Source organism: Mustela nivalis (assembly GCF_964662115.1).
Source record: "Mustela nivalis genome assembly, chromosome: 6".
NCBI lineage: Eukaryota > Metazoa > Chordata > Mammalia > Carnivora > Mustelidae > Mustela > Mustela nivalis.
Window position 1 is genome coordinate 17,518,935 of NC_139025.1, and position 14,943 is coordinate 17,533,877.

Genomic DNA, 14,943 nt, shown 5'->3' on the forward strand with positions numbered 1-14,943 from the left:
TCCTCCATGGCTTATCTGCCAGGGCCCCTCAGGAGTCTTAGCTCCGTGCTGTCACACCAGCACCCAACGGGACTGTGGGCTGTCAGGCTGGACGGGATCTGTGGCAAAAGTCGTAAACCTCACAGTCTCTAAGGCTACCACAGCTGCCCAGGACCCCTCCTCCGGGTCTGTGCCCGCATCACGGGAAAGTGGCCCCCACCACAGCGACCGTCATCAGTCACGTAACAACGCCGTTGTCTGTACCATCTCAGAAGCACCCAGAGCCGTGGGGAGAACCGCTGGGGTCAGACCTTTGTGCCACCATCCATAGCTTCTCTGAGCCTCAGTTTCCTTACCCGTAAGTGAGGGGCGAGCACTTACTCCTCGGGACTGTGATGAGGAATAAGTAAGATTAAATCAGCAAGAGCGCGTTTCGAACTATAAAGCTGTACACACATGTGAGGGATTCGCCCTCCCTGTTTGCTGGAAGCCTGACGTGTGTGAGGAGGACCTCAGCCAGGTCAGCCGTCCTCCTCCGCGGCTCAGTCAGGGCAAACCTTCCCTGTCTCCTCAGCGTGGCTTGAAGACGAGATCCGTGCAACGGGGGTGATCCTACATCCCCGAAAGGACATTTGGCCATGTCTGGAGATGGTTTTCGGTTGTCACAGTCTGGGGAAGGGTGCATCGAGCATGTAGAGACCAAGGAGCTGCCAGACACGTGATGCACACAGGAGCCCTGCTGGGGGGCGGGGGGATGTTTGTGTCTCGCCCCCAAATCCGTGCATTTCAATCCGAACCCTCAAGGTGAAACCCTTAGGGCCTTTGGGAATGATTAGGTCATGAGGTAGAGCCCTCATGCATGGGAATAAGGCCCTTCTAACGGAAGCCCCAGAGAGCGGGCTCCCTTGCCCCTCCCCCACGGGAGGACAGAGAAGACGGCCACCTGCACGCCAGGAAGCGGGTCCTTACAACCACAGACCTGCTGCCAGCTTAGCTTTCTGGCCTCGCGCTCTCCCAGCCTCCCTTGCAGCTAGCCATGCCCCCGTGACCCCGCTGGGCCATGAGATGCGAAGGGCAGGCCGCTACAGGCTTGTGGGAAAATCCCTCCTCCTGGATAAAAGGAAACAGGCAGAGGGAGACTCTGGCCCCCTACCCCGCCCCACTCTGCTTCTGGGCATGACTGTGCAAGGATGCAGCCTCTGTCACGTGGGCAGGAGGTGGCGTCACCAAAAATGCTGAGGATAGCAGGGCGGAAAGACAGGGATGAGCCTGACTTCAATGACATCTTTAAGTTGCTAGGCAACCCTGCCGCACACCCGCCTTGGGAAGTGAACCAGTAAACGTCTTGCTGCCCAGGCTTCTTTGAGTTGAATTTTGTTACTTGAACCAAGGCATCCCAGGAGTCTCAGGCCACCCTTCCCATGCTTTCTGTCCCTGGTGTCCCTCCCCTACAGGACTAGGAGCCCCTTGAATCTGGGGCTGTGCCCCCATCTGTGATCTCCAGGCTTAGCAGCATGCCTGGGACAGAGTATATCCGGACTCCGAGATTTCTGATGGATACGTTGAAAGAATGGAAGACAGAGTGAGGGGATCCCTGCTCTCAGCACCCCGGCTGCTGGGTTTCCTGAGAGCTGCCTCAGCAGACACACTGCCCTCCGGCACCCGGCAGCGCCCGTGTGTAAACACACCCACAGATGCCTCAGATGACAGGAGTATCGGCCCAGAGGCCGCGGGTCCAGCTCCAAAAAAAGCAGATATTCCAAGGGGGAACAGAGGACTGAATGGTTCCATGGGGCCAGACTGGAAGCGGGCGATAAATGCACGTGTTTCTTCTAGAAAAGGCCTCCCTGCTGACACCCATCCTGCTACCCAACCCCTACAGAGATAGACTCTTCCAGCTGCCAAGACCCCTGCCTCACAGGGCTGGTGGGATGCGGGGGGCAAGAAGTCAGCCAGGAGCCAACTGGCCCAGTGGGCTGTCCCCTGCAACCTCAGTGCTAAGGACCCCAGACTGGGAACTGAGAGGGTGACAAGGCCTTTTCCTCCTTGTCCCAGGCTCCTTCCATGATGCCAGGCTCAGTCCTGCCCCCTTCAGGTGTGCTGCAGGGACCCACATTAGCCTGGCAGGAGTATATCATGGGGCCTCGGGTGAGGAGCTGGTGCCGTCCAGCGGTGGGGGTAGAGGCTTCGTGTCAGGCCGGCCTGTGCTGGAATGCTTGCTCGGCCACCTCCTGCCCCCTCATCCTCTGTGGAGGTCCCACTGTATGCCCGGCACTGTGTGTGGCACCACCAGCGTGACGACCGACCAGATGTGAATTCAAACAGCAGCTCCGCTCGGTGACATGGAGCTTAAACCCCAATGGGGAGGCACACAGGAGCAGAGAGCCACCCAAGCCGGGCTGCGGTAAGGACTGCCACCAAGGAGGAGTGTCCAGGGATGAGGTGGCCACTGTGGGGACAGTAGCCAGTCACTCAGCTCATCAGATTCTTGTTATTGGAACAATAGGATCCACCTCTGTGGCTCTTGTGAGAAGAAATGGGACACGGCCCATAGGCCATGAATGTCCTGGGCTGGCCCTGACCAAGTGCTTACTCACCGGGGGCGGGGGGGGGTAGTGGCAGCTGTCCCCATCCGGAGGCTGGGGATGAGGCTACAGAGAAAGAAGGGTCTTGCACGGGCTTGCGCCCTAGGGGCCTGCCAGGGCAGAGCAGCGCCAGTTTCTATTCCTTTCTGGCCCTCCTCCCCTCCGGCCTGGCATTTCCGTGCAGCTAGACGGGGACAGCTGTCCCTGGGCAGGGCCTGCCTGCTCTCCCTGACCTCGGCTGAGCTTCGGCTACTGGAGTCAAAACAAAACTCCCGAAGTCAGTACACTCCTGGACCCCGGGCCCACCGTTCCTCTGGCTTGGGGGATTCCATGACCCCAAGGCCAGGCCCCTGCCAGGTGGCAGCTGGCCAGCCTCTGTGAAGTGGTGACAAAGGACAAAGTAACCCAGCTGGGCTGCACGGGGACCTGGTCTGGAGCTGCCAGAGCAGCACCCTCTCCCCCAACGCCTGCCGCTCAGGAGGGATGCCACTCACGGGGGACAGAAGGCCACGGCAGGCACTGGGACACCTGACCTCGCCCCCACCCAGAGCTCTGGGGCTGGTATGCCATACGGGCAACTAAGGGGAGCCCCTGGGCCCAGCCGTCGCTGCCAAGCCCTCCCTTCCTGTCTGAGACGGGCGGCACTGCGTGGGCCCATGAGGCCCCAGTCTACTGGCTGCCTCAGTTTCCCCGGGGGGGAACGTGAGTGTGGGACCTCAGGCACCGCCACCAAGGACAGGGTAACCTATAAAGAGGCAGAGTGGGTGAATGTCTGCTCAGACCTGCCTTCCAGCCACCGACAGGCCCTGGTCCAGGAGGGAGCTGGGGAGGAGCCAAGGAAGGCCAAGAGTGTTCTGGGAGCAGGGCTGGTTTTATGGGTACAATGTGTGCGGTCACATGGGGCCCCGTACTCAGAGGGGCGTGGGGCTTGGTTTCATGGCCCTTGTCCCCGTCTTAAAATCTTTGCTCGCTTTTTTGACGAAGGGACCTGCAAATTACGTAGCCGGTCCCGTCTGAGGGAGAAGACATTTGCACACGAAGGGCATCCCTGTCTGGGAGACGGAACGGGAGGGTGTCAGTCAGCCCGCCATCCACTCCCCAACAACTCAACGAAGACGCAGAAACCGGAGCGGCCTCGTCTCTTGGACAGATGGAGTATGTTTTCAGAAGCGCGGGCAGATCAAGAGCAGCCCTGACTGAAGTTGAAACAGGTTGCCCAAAAGGCCAAGAAGAAAGAAGGGCAGGGGCTCGGGGAAGACCAGTCCCTCTTCCTTGAGCCCCGGCTGCCTCTTCCAGAAATGGGGTCGTGGGGCACCCGGGTGAACCCCTCAGCTGGAACGTGCCATTGCAGGAGGCGAAGGCAGACGGGGCTAGAGGGAGGAGGCGGGAGGCAGTCAGGCCTGAGAGCCGGGAGAGAGGCCGCTCGAGGTCTTCAGCCAGCAGGGCCAGCCCAGGCCTGCTCCGGCCTCTGGTCTCCAGCCAGTAAGTAATTCAGAAATTCCTCCAGAATGCTGCCGGGGCCTGCTCGCCCTGCCCCCCGCCCCCAGCCTGAGCCCTGCCTGCTTGGTCCAGGCAGACTGTTGGTTTCCACCTCCCAGAGGCTGGCCAGTGACTCCAGCAGCCTCCCCACCTCCCTCACAGCTGGTCCGGGGTCAGCCGGTGCCGGGAAAGAGCTGGCGGGAGGGGGAGTGGCCCTGGGTCCCGGGCCAGGGCTGGGGAGAATCCAGGCTCCCCAGAAGAGGGTGGAGAGGGGGCCCAACCCTGGGTGTGTTGTGGGGAGAATGAAAGAGATGCGGGGATCTGCCTGGAGCCCAGCCCTGGAGGCTGGCCTGACTCTCAGAAGTCAGGCCCAGGAAGTCCGCCCTCCCTGGCACAGACTGGCCAGGCTAGGCAAGAGCCAGGAGCCCGGGCAGCGCCTGTCTCAACACCCCCACCTTCTTCTGTCCCTGAGGCTGAGATCTGGGCCACTGGAGACGCCCTCCTTGGCATTGCCCCCAGATCGCAGGCTGCTACTCCCCTCCCAGGAAAATGCAAACTGTCCTGGGAGGCCTGGAGAGGGCCAAAGAGGGGCGGGCCTCACATCAGGCTTTCATCCTTCACACTTGTGGGAAGCTTGTGCTGGGCCAGCCTCAAGTAAAAGCTCGAGAAAAGGACCAGGGTGGTCTTCAGTGACATTGGCAGTGAAGACTTGCTTTTGCAAGGAAGGAAGGATGGGCAGAAGGGGAGGTGAACTTTCCCATTTCAGACCTGTGTCCCGGGCAGGCTTTCCTGCCATGGACCTGGGTCCCAAGGCTCACAACCACACGCGGGTCTCCACCTCCTTTCCCCTTCCTTCTCCAGGCTCAGGCTGGCCCTGTGGTTCCCTGGAGACCAGGTGTTTGCAGACACGGAAGTTGAAGCCCCCAACATGCAGGGTGAGGTTGACAGCTTAGTGTCTGTGCAGAGCAAGGCTCCTGCTGCCCTCTTCTTGGGGGGCCTCCCTGGACAGGGCCAAGGAGAGTTCTGGACTCAGATCTCAGCTTTGCCACTTACTGGCCTCAGGGCCTTGGGCCAAACACTCGACACCCCTTACCTGTAAGGGGAGAGCTACAGCCCCCTGCTGGGGGTCCTGTGAACCCAGACCTCAATAAGGATGATGGAGGAGGGGTTTGGCTACAGGGAAGTCCTCAGTTAACAGGTCCTGCTCCTTTCCGTAGTGGTTTCTGTGGCAGAACTCTGCCCCCCAACCCAGCGCCCAGCGCCCAGCTCCAACAGCCCAGAGCCTATTCCAGGCCTGCTCTCAGACTTGGTGCTATCAAACCACAGGGGATCTGAACCTGTCCTTGCAAGAGCTCCCCGGGCCCTGATGCAGCTCTGGCCACCAACACAGTGGCATCCCCCTTTCCCGCCCTGGAGGCCTGATTCGAACTCCTTCCATTGTTGAAAGAATCTAAAGGTTACTGGACTTGTCCCTGGGTCTATCATTTCTGTAAGAGTTGCAGAACACAGATCTTCACTCATCAACTCCTTTCATTTTAAAAGGGGTCCCCTTAGAGATATTTCAAAAAGAGAAGGGACTACTCTCTTCTTACCATGGTGATGGCCCTTCCCATGTCAGCGCATCTAGAAGGTGGAGACCATCACCTCTCCAGAAACAAACCCAGCTAACGTCATGATCATATGTGTCCTATGGGGAGCTCCACGGTGAGGGGGCACCTTGGGGTGCACAGGGTTGTCCAAGAGAAAGTCCCTGTCCTTAACACATTTCTTAGTATGTTCTGGGACACAGACGCTTTTGAGAATCTGATGGAAACTGGGTATTTACCCCAGGAAAATGCACCCTCCCCCAATTTTGCATACAATTTCAGGGGGTCAGACCGTCCTCGGACTTCCCAGGGGTGCATGCCACCAGGGTTAGGAATCCTTCCTCGAGGCTGCTTCCGATTGTCCATGGAAGAACACCAGATCGGACTTTAAGGCATGTCGATGTGAAGCCAGCCCTCCGTACCAAGAGAAGAAGGGTGCTGTGAGGTTGCAGTTCGGAAGGCATGACCCTCCGAGGATGGGACCGGGACCGGCTGGAGCCCTCAGACCGAGTTCTGGGACAGGGAGGCCACAGTTTGCATGCAGTGTTGCTGAGCATGTGGGGTCCACCCTGAGCCAAGAGGGAAGTAGGAGGTAACAGGCTCCCGGGACTCTGCAGGGCTAGAGAATTTCAGACCATAGCTGCAAAGACAGAGCTCCATCTGGATGTCCTAGGGGAGAAGGTTAGAAAGCTTATTAGAGCACATGTTCACTTTCTCCAAAGTTCTCAAACCTCGGTGTGCGTCAGAATCAGAGGGGAAGGGAAGCCTGTTGAAAGTGCAGGAATCCTGCCTTCCCCCTCCATCCTGGGCCCCCGGGGTCCACATTTCAGAACCCCCCGGGGGGTGCAGCCCATCCGCAGACCACGGGTGTTTCCTTTGAGTGGGGAAAGCTCCCCCATCTACAGGGATTCTTCTGTCAGGGCTCCCTTTCCCTCTGGGTGCAAATCACAGATCCTCTCCCCCGACATGGCACAGACATAATTTACCGTGTCTTCCCATGGGAGAGCCCACTGTCTCCTGGCCTGTGGGACTTGGGGCTTCTGATAGAAAGGTGAGGGCAGGACCGCCTGGCTTGCCTGGGTCTCAGGGAACAGGGGAGCTAGGAGTTCGGTCTCTGCCAGCACCCAGGACAGCCTGCTCAGGAGGATGGGGAAGGGGCCATGTCCCCCCTCCAGTCTTCCCCTCCCACTGGCACACACCAGCACTCCTTCGGACTTGGTCATGGCCCTCCGGTCCACCCTCATCAGAACCCACATTCTGGGAGCCTCTGGTCTTTGTGCTCACGGGGTGGGGGCGCTCCCTAGCTGGGATCGGGCGGGGCGGAGCCTGGGACAGGGGCTGGGGGAGAAGGTAGGTGACAGTGAGGAAGGGGGTGCTGCTCAGGGGGAAGCAGTCCCGCCCGGCTCTGTGGCTCTGCCTGGGGAAGCCCTCGAAGCAGACAGCGGATCTGAGGTGCTCGCAGTTGTGAACCGGCTCCGGGGGGTGCGGATGGGACCTAGAAAGGGGCTCAGGGACCATCATCAAACCAGGGGTCACCTCGTCTGAAAGTCTGAAGGTATGGAAAGCAGCGGGTCTTGTCCCTCTTGGAGATGAGGCTCCGTGGCGAGGAAAGTGGGGATTCACCACCCCCCACACACGTACACACCAGCTTTGGGGAGAAGGCGGAATCCTAGGGTTCTATTAAAGCCTTCAGAGCTTCCCTGATCCAGCGCCCTCATTTTACAGATTAAGAAATGGAGACCCAAAGAGGAGAAAGACTGTGTGTCCAAGGTCCCATTGTTCACTGGTTGACAGAGCTTAAAGTCAGAGTCCCTAACTTTCCTCAAAATGGTGTTGTCTCAACACTGAGACAATAGGTCCCACCAGGGGTGATATTTATTTTAATGACCCCAAGGGCACAGCCTCAGTAGTAAGAATGGGACATTGTCCTTGGCACGGGATCAGGGTCCTGGAGGCCCCAGAGATGTCTCTGTAGTTGTGGGCTCTGGGAGAGGTCCTCAGGTTCCCAGGGGGAGTGACTGGGACAGTAGTGGGAGGGTTTGGAGGTGGGGGGGGGGGTGGCAAGCATTTCAATGCTGTGCCAGTTAAACGTCAACCAGGTGAGCCAAGGGTAAGAGAGCCCCCAGGCACTCCATTTATTTATTTATTTTTTAAGATTTTATTTATTTATTTGACAGAGAGTGAGAGAGCACAAGCAGGGGGAGAAGCAGAGGGAAGGGGAGAAGCCGGCCCCAGTGAACAGGGAGCCTGATGTGGGGCTGGATCCTAGGACCCTGGAACCATGACCTGAGCCGCAGGCAGATCTGAACCAACTTGACTGAGCCCCCTCCCCACCTCACCCTTTAGAACAGGTCCCTTGGGAAGGTAAGCGCCACACTTCCCTCCCTCTCTGGGAACCGAGCCCCTGGCTTGCCATTTACATGGAGTGAGGGAGGAGATGAAAGAAATCAAATGACAGGGACCAGCCTTTAGCTTCCGGGTACCTGGCCAGGTCTCCCACCAACAGATCATCCAAGCCCAGCCTTCCCTTCTCTGTGGCCAGCAGCCGCTTTGTGTGTTCAGCCTGGAAACACCTGATAAACCCGGTGTTCTCAACTCTGGGCAGTCCCCATGCAGCTGCTGAGGGGGTGCCAAGTGAGACCTTGCAGGCTCCTCTGCTGTCCTGACGCCGGGGTTGGGGGGGGGTGCCCAGAGGCTGGGGTGACTCAGCTCAGCATGGTGGGGGTGGGGAGCTCCGTACAAGCTCTGTGATGCAGCAGGATGCAGCCACCTTGCGGGGGGAGCCTACAGTCCTCCAGAAGATGAGGGCACAGAGGGCCTGGGCAGGGAACTGGGACCCCTCGTGAGAGAGCTAAGGGGGCAGGAAGGGCACAGACCAACAGGGTGTAAATCCTGACTCAGCCACTCACTGATTCCTGTGACCTCGACCTCACTGAGCCTCTGTTTCTCCACCTGTAAAATGGGATCTCACAGGTTGCGGTAAGGAATAGATGCGGTGCACAGTCCTGAAGTGAGGTGGTGGGTTCCCCTGTGGCATTTGTTGATTTTGCTTCATAACCTTTGCATTGTCTGCAATGTCAGTGATCTGTGAGGATCGAGCTCACACGGAGTCCAGCAAGGTTCTGAAACGCAGTGGTGCGTTAGGTTTCTCCCTGGGGGCTGCCATGACGTGTGAGTTCCTGAGGGACAGATTTACTTCGGCGTCCTCCTGTGGGATTGTCATTCTCTCCTTCCCCTGGGGGCCAGAAATCCTCCCCTACATCTTGCCGGAAAGAATCACAGGGCAACCCTTAGCTTAGACCCTCAGAAGTTCCCTTGGCTTCAGGAAATCCGCAGGGAGGCCAGAGCGGTTGTCCCGGGCTGAGCTGGAGCTCAGCCTCAAGGACCCGTGGAGAAGGCTGGCCTCAGGCTTCCAGGGACATCATTCTACATTCCTCATGCTTTGACATGCAAACATGTGAGTTTTCTTCTTCTCATTATGCAGCTTATTTTTATCATAAGCTGCATTTGGCCCCATATTATCTCAGATAACATTTAATCTGATAACTTTCAGATAAACTTAGTCACTGCAATTATCTCTAAGTTGCTTCATGCTTTAAACTCCAATAAAATCAAGATTTCTCTCCTTACCCTCCTCCTCTCTGGGGCTGATTGTCCAGGGTCGGTGTTTTGGGGCTCGTGGCTCAGTGTGGATCTGGCCCGTGTGGGCTCATGCTCTATCCCCGTGGTCTGCCTCCCTCATCAGGGCCCTCCAGCCTTAGCCTCACAATCCTCAATTATGCAGAAAAGCCTTGGGGTGCATCTCATGGGGGGAGAGTGGGGACTCCGGGTGAGGCCAATCAAGGACCCCATGCGGCCGTCACTACATCTCTGGGGCCGGCGGACCTCCCAGAGCTACAGCCGGAAGGTAGAGCACCCGTCCCTCTATTCTTGATCCAGACCTAAGTGGGGCTTCTCATGTCTGCCCTGCTAAGGATTCAGTGCCGCTAGGAAGAGGTGACTCGGTCTAGGCAGAGTTCCCAACCCTGCATCCGGCCCAGATGGTAGCTGTCTCACAGCGGCTGCCTTCTTTCCCTCTGATCTGAAGACCTTCTCTTTCCAGGGTCTTCCTGGGAAAGGACGCAAAGGAAGGGGTCATTAGTCTTGCCCGGTCATATCCCCCAAATCATTTCCTTTCTTTTAACCTTTAAAAAAATGTCAAAGCCCCAAGTGGATTCACTGTCTTGCTGTGGGACAACTGCGGAGTGTCCTAGGGTAAAACCACTGGCGGGCGCCTGCCTGGCACGGTGTAGCCCCCGGAGAGGGCTGAGTGGAAAGTGCCTGCAGAAGCCAGGCCCAGCAATGGGCACCCGCCAGCATCCCTTCAGCCCAGAGCTTGAGCCTGAACGGCAGGAGAGCTGCGGCTCCCTGCTCCCACTCCACCCCCTACAGCCCATCCCTGGGAATGGAGAGGATGATGGTTGCTCGGAGCCCTGCCCCTCCCCAGAGCCCAGATGGACCCGACCCGCCCCAGCTACCTGGCAGCTCAGCTTTCTGTACCCCCACTGGCCCGGCTCCTTCCAGACCAACGCCTAGATCTCACTTTGGGCTCTTCTTCCCTACCGCTCGTTGAAGGCCCCCATGCCCTGGTGCAGAACGTGGGCCCAGAGCCGGACAGACCTGGCTCTCCCTACCTCTCCCAGCTCCACCTGTGCGACCCCAGCAGCTTGCTTAACATGTCGAGCCACATTTTGCTAATCTGCAAAATGGGGGCATGGTCCACACACCCCGCCCCGGGGCTGTGAGACTGAGTGGAGAGCGTGCACATGAGGTGCTGAGCCCGGCAGCCGGCTCTGAGACAGAGAGGGTGGCTATTTTTATTCTTATTATCCTTGTCCCATCGCAGCAGGGAAACAGGTTAATAACCTGCTCCCTCACAGAGCTAATTAAAGGAGGCCTGCCGGGCAGCTGTCCAGATACTAAGCCAGGAGGAGGATCCCACACTGGCTGCTAAAACATGGCCAGTCCTAACAGGACTGAATGAGCCCAATTCTCCAGCACCTCTCTGGGAAGGGCTGGAGACCTTCATCGGGGCCCATGGAAGCAATGCGCCGGCGGGAGTGGGGAGAGACTGCCGCCCAGGAACGTTCTCCATCCAGGGCTCTTTCCTGAGCCTCCTTCCAAAGAGGATGGCCCTGTCGCTGGCAGGGGGTTTGTGGGGAAAGAGGGGGTCAGCCACTGGGAACAGGGCCACACTGCCCAGGGGAGTCAGGGAGAAACCGAAGCCTCCCACAGCCTCCCCTCCTGCAACTCTGCACCCCAGGCAGAGCCCAGCCTCTCCTCCAAACAAATGTTGAACAAACACTTAAATAACACAATATGTAGGCCTTCTGATGAATGAACATGCCAGGACCTCACTGATCCCAGCCTGGTCTGCCTGCTTCCCCAGGACACTCCCAGGAGTGTCCCAGACCAGGATGTGGGAGCCCGGGAGGAGGTGGTTGGGACACCGCCCTCAAGGCCCCAGTGTCTGGCCATCCTCTACTCTGAAGCTCTCACCGTCTTGCTCCCCAAGGCTCCCTCTGGAGCAGGGCAACTCAAAGTGGGCTTGGGCCCCTGTGCAAGCTGCGTGCTCAGATCCGGGTAAGTATTGCAATTGTCCCCAAGCATTTAGATCCTTTCATGTCAACTCAACAGAATTGTTTTATGTCCCTTGAATCTAATAAAAAAAAAATTTTTTTTTTGGCTTGTATGTTATGTCCTTTGTTCATTTCCTTTTTTCCAGCAATTCTCTTGTGTTATATTTCACAAAAGAAATGGCCCATCATGGACTAGACATTAAGAAAACAATTGGTCCTTGACCGCAGAGAGTTGGGGAAGCTCTGCTCCCAATGATTTTTCATCTTGGTCTTAGAAACCCTCACGTCAACATATTACGTTAATATGTGTCGCTTAGAGAGCTGGTGCCCAGGAGGCGCGGGGGAGGCGCGGGACGCCCCGTTCCCACGACCCAGCACCGCACCTGACCCTGGTCAGCTCCCCGCCACAGCTCAGCTGTCAGCTGCCAAGATCAGAACTTCCCCCGCCCCCGATCCCATCCTTGGCCAAGCCCTCCCTGCCTCCGTTCACAGCCCTCTCTTCTCCCCTGGAAACTGCAAGGGGTTCTGTCTCCCCCACCCACTTGGTGATTTAGCTAATTAAGAAAAAAACCAAGTGCAAGACTTTGTGCTATGAAATTGAACACGCAACTCCTCCAGCCGGCCTCTGTGTGTGGACTTCTGCAGCTAGCTTTCAGCCTCTGCGGCCCACACGTGACTGCTTGTGCCTGGACTCTTACACTCCTGGCTGAGCTCACCCGCCACCCTTAGCATCCCGCCCTGTTGGGCACAGGGTGCTGCCTGAGGGAGATACTCGAACAGATGAAAAGCCTCCCAAGGGGGCGCCTCGGTGGCTCAGTGGGTTGAAGCCTCTGCCTTTGGCTCAGGTCATGATCTCAGGGTCCTGGGATCGAGCCCCGCATCGAGCCCCACATTGGGCTCTCTGCTCAGCGGGGAGCCTGCTTCCCCCTCTCTCTCTGCCTGTCTCTTGCCTACTTGTGATCTCTATCAAATAAATAAATAAAATCTATACAAATAAATAAATAAAATATGTTGATTTGTTTTTTTTTTAAGTTATACATGCAGAAAGTAAAAAAAAAAATTGAAAACCTACAGGGGCAACTGGGTGTTTCAGCTGGCTAAGCATCTGCCTTTGTTCCACTCCGGTCATGATCCTAGGCGATCTGTCTCTGTCAAATAAATAAATACATAAATGTTTAAAATAAATAAGGAAGTCAACAGTCCAAAATCAAGATGCTGGCAAGGCCGTACTCCTTCTGAAGGCCCCAGGGGAGGGGTTGAGGGAGGGGTGGCTGTGTCTTTCCTTGCCTCTTCCAGCTTCTGATGCTTCTAGCATTCCTCGCCATGTAGACACATGACTCTGATTGCCACCCTTGTCACGTGGCCTTCTTTCCTGTATGTCTCTGTGTCTCTTCTCTTCGTATGAGGACACTAGCTATTGGATTTAGGGCCTGTCCTAAATCTAGGACGATTATACCTGGAGATCCTTAACTTATTACATCTGCACAGACCCTGTTTCCAAATAACGTCCGTTCTGGTATTCCAGGGGGATGCAAATGTGGGAGGGACCCTGTTCAGCCCCCCACAAAGCCTTCTTTCATAAACGGTTCCTTGGGTAAACTCTAGGCTTGTTTGGGCCGCCAACCCCCAATCTTGGGCTTCTGGGAGCCTGAACCTTGGGTGTCTGTGGACCCAGTGGGGCAGCATCAGGCCAGGAGGGACACATCCAAGAGGCTGGGCACAGTGACCCAGATCCTTGTGCCAGGATGGCAACCCCACCTACAGCAGCAGAGAGTGTCAGATGCTCCCCACGGACCCCTTCTGAGAATTGCCCCCCACCGCAGCCCAGCCTGGAATGCTGGTTGTTCCCCAGGGCTGAGCCCATTTGGCAATGACTGAACACACAAGGCCAGCCTCCCTTCCTCAAGAGGTGACAATTTTGTGGCGCTGCTCACACTCCAGAGCTCCCCAAAGAAACAGCTGACAGGACACATCAGCCGAACCCACCAAGACGCCAAGCATCTTCCCTGCCCCTCCTGCTCCCCTCGTTCCCTCGCTGTCTCACCGGAGAACCCTCTCTCCAGAACTCACTTGTGCAAGAATCCCCACCTCACACGGCTGCTAGGCAACCGGACCTAAGACAGCGGGGGAACAAGGTTGCGCGTGTGACGGATGGGGGAGCAGAGAGGGTGGGTCTCCTTCCTGAGTCTGCAATCGCCCCAGCCCTCCCCAGCCAGCTCTCCCTCCTTGTCTGTGGGGTGGACACACCCCGGATACAGGGCACTGATCGGGAAGAGAAGGTGGAACAGGCAGAGAAGAAGAAAAAGGGGTAAAATGAATAGTTTTCGCCACAGAGTTTGCATTATGGAAATAAGATGCACAAACATGAGCTGACTTGAGAGCAATTACAGAGCAACGAGTCAGCGCGCCCCAACTACCCGGTATCTCCTGGTTATCTCGGGGATGAGTCACAAAGGGCTTCTGAACAGGAATTCATTTCTAGCTACCCTCCCCACCCTCCCCCTTTGGCTCAATTCTCTTTGTTCAATCCCAGGAGGTGAGGCTCCCTGGTACCAAGTGGAATCCATGTGCCACAGACCCCCAAGGGCAGGAGGGCTCACCATCTACCAGCAGCCATGACATTCAGGTTAGTCGGTTTGTTGGGGGGCTAGTTAGCTGGTTCAGTAGTTAGAGGAAGAGGAACACATAGATTCATCCAGGCAGAGAGAGCGACATGGACAAGGGCCCAGAGACAGCACGGCCCGGTTAAGGAAACACCAGGAGTCCCACAGGAAGGATCGTGAGACGTCTGGCCGGAATGCCACTCCAGAGGGAGCAGAGAGACCACGTGCGACACAGAGGCCCTGAGTGTTAAGCAGGGAGTCAGGACTTTACCTTGAAAGTTGTGGGTAGCCCCAGCATGAGGTTTTTAATTAATTAATCAATCTATTAATTTATTTATTTTAAAGATTTTATTTATTTGAGAGAAAGAGTGTGAGAGAGAGAGAGCCCAAGTGGGGGGCAGGGTGGTGAGGCAGAGAGAGAAGCAAGCTCCCCACTGAGCTGGGACCCTGATGTGGGGCTGGATCTCAGGGTCCTGGGATGAAGCCCTGCATCAGGCTCCCTGCTCAGTGGGGAGTCTGCTGTCTGCTTCTCCCTCTTCCTCTATGCGCTGTTCCCCCTGCTTGTTCTCTCTCTCTCTCTGTGTCAAATAAATAAATAAAAATCTTAAAAAAAAAAAAAAAAGAAGAAAGAAAGAAAGAAAGATAATTACTTGGTCATGGGCAAAATGGGTGATGGAGATTAAGAGCTACTTCCCATTTTAAAGTAAATAAGTCACAGGGACAAAAAATACAGCATGGGTTGTATAGTCAATAATATTGCAATATACTTATTATGTGAGCATTTTGTCATGTAGATAATATATGTTTCATCGCTATGTTGTACGCCTGAAGCTAATTTAATATTGTATGTCACCTATAGTTCAATTAAAAATTTTTTTAATTACTTGATCAGATTTTCATTTTAGAAAGATGACTTTGGCAGTGGTTTGGAGGATAATTTCCAAAATGGAGTATTTGCTGTATTCTGCTGCATAACCTTTACTCTAAAGCTTAGCAGCTCAGAACAATGAACATTTATTACCTGACAATTTCTGACGTTGGGGGATCTGGGAGCAGCCCAATCGGGTACTTCTGCATTAGGGTCTCTCCTGCA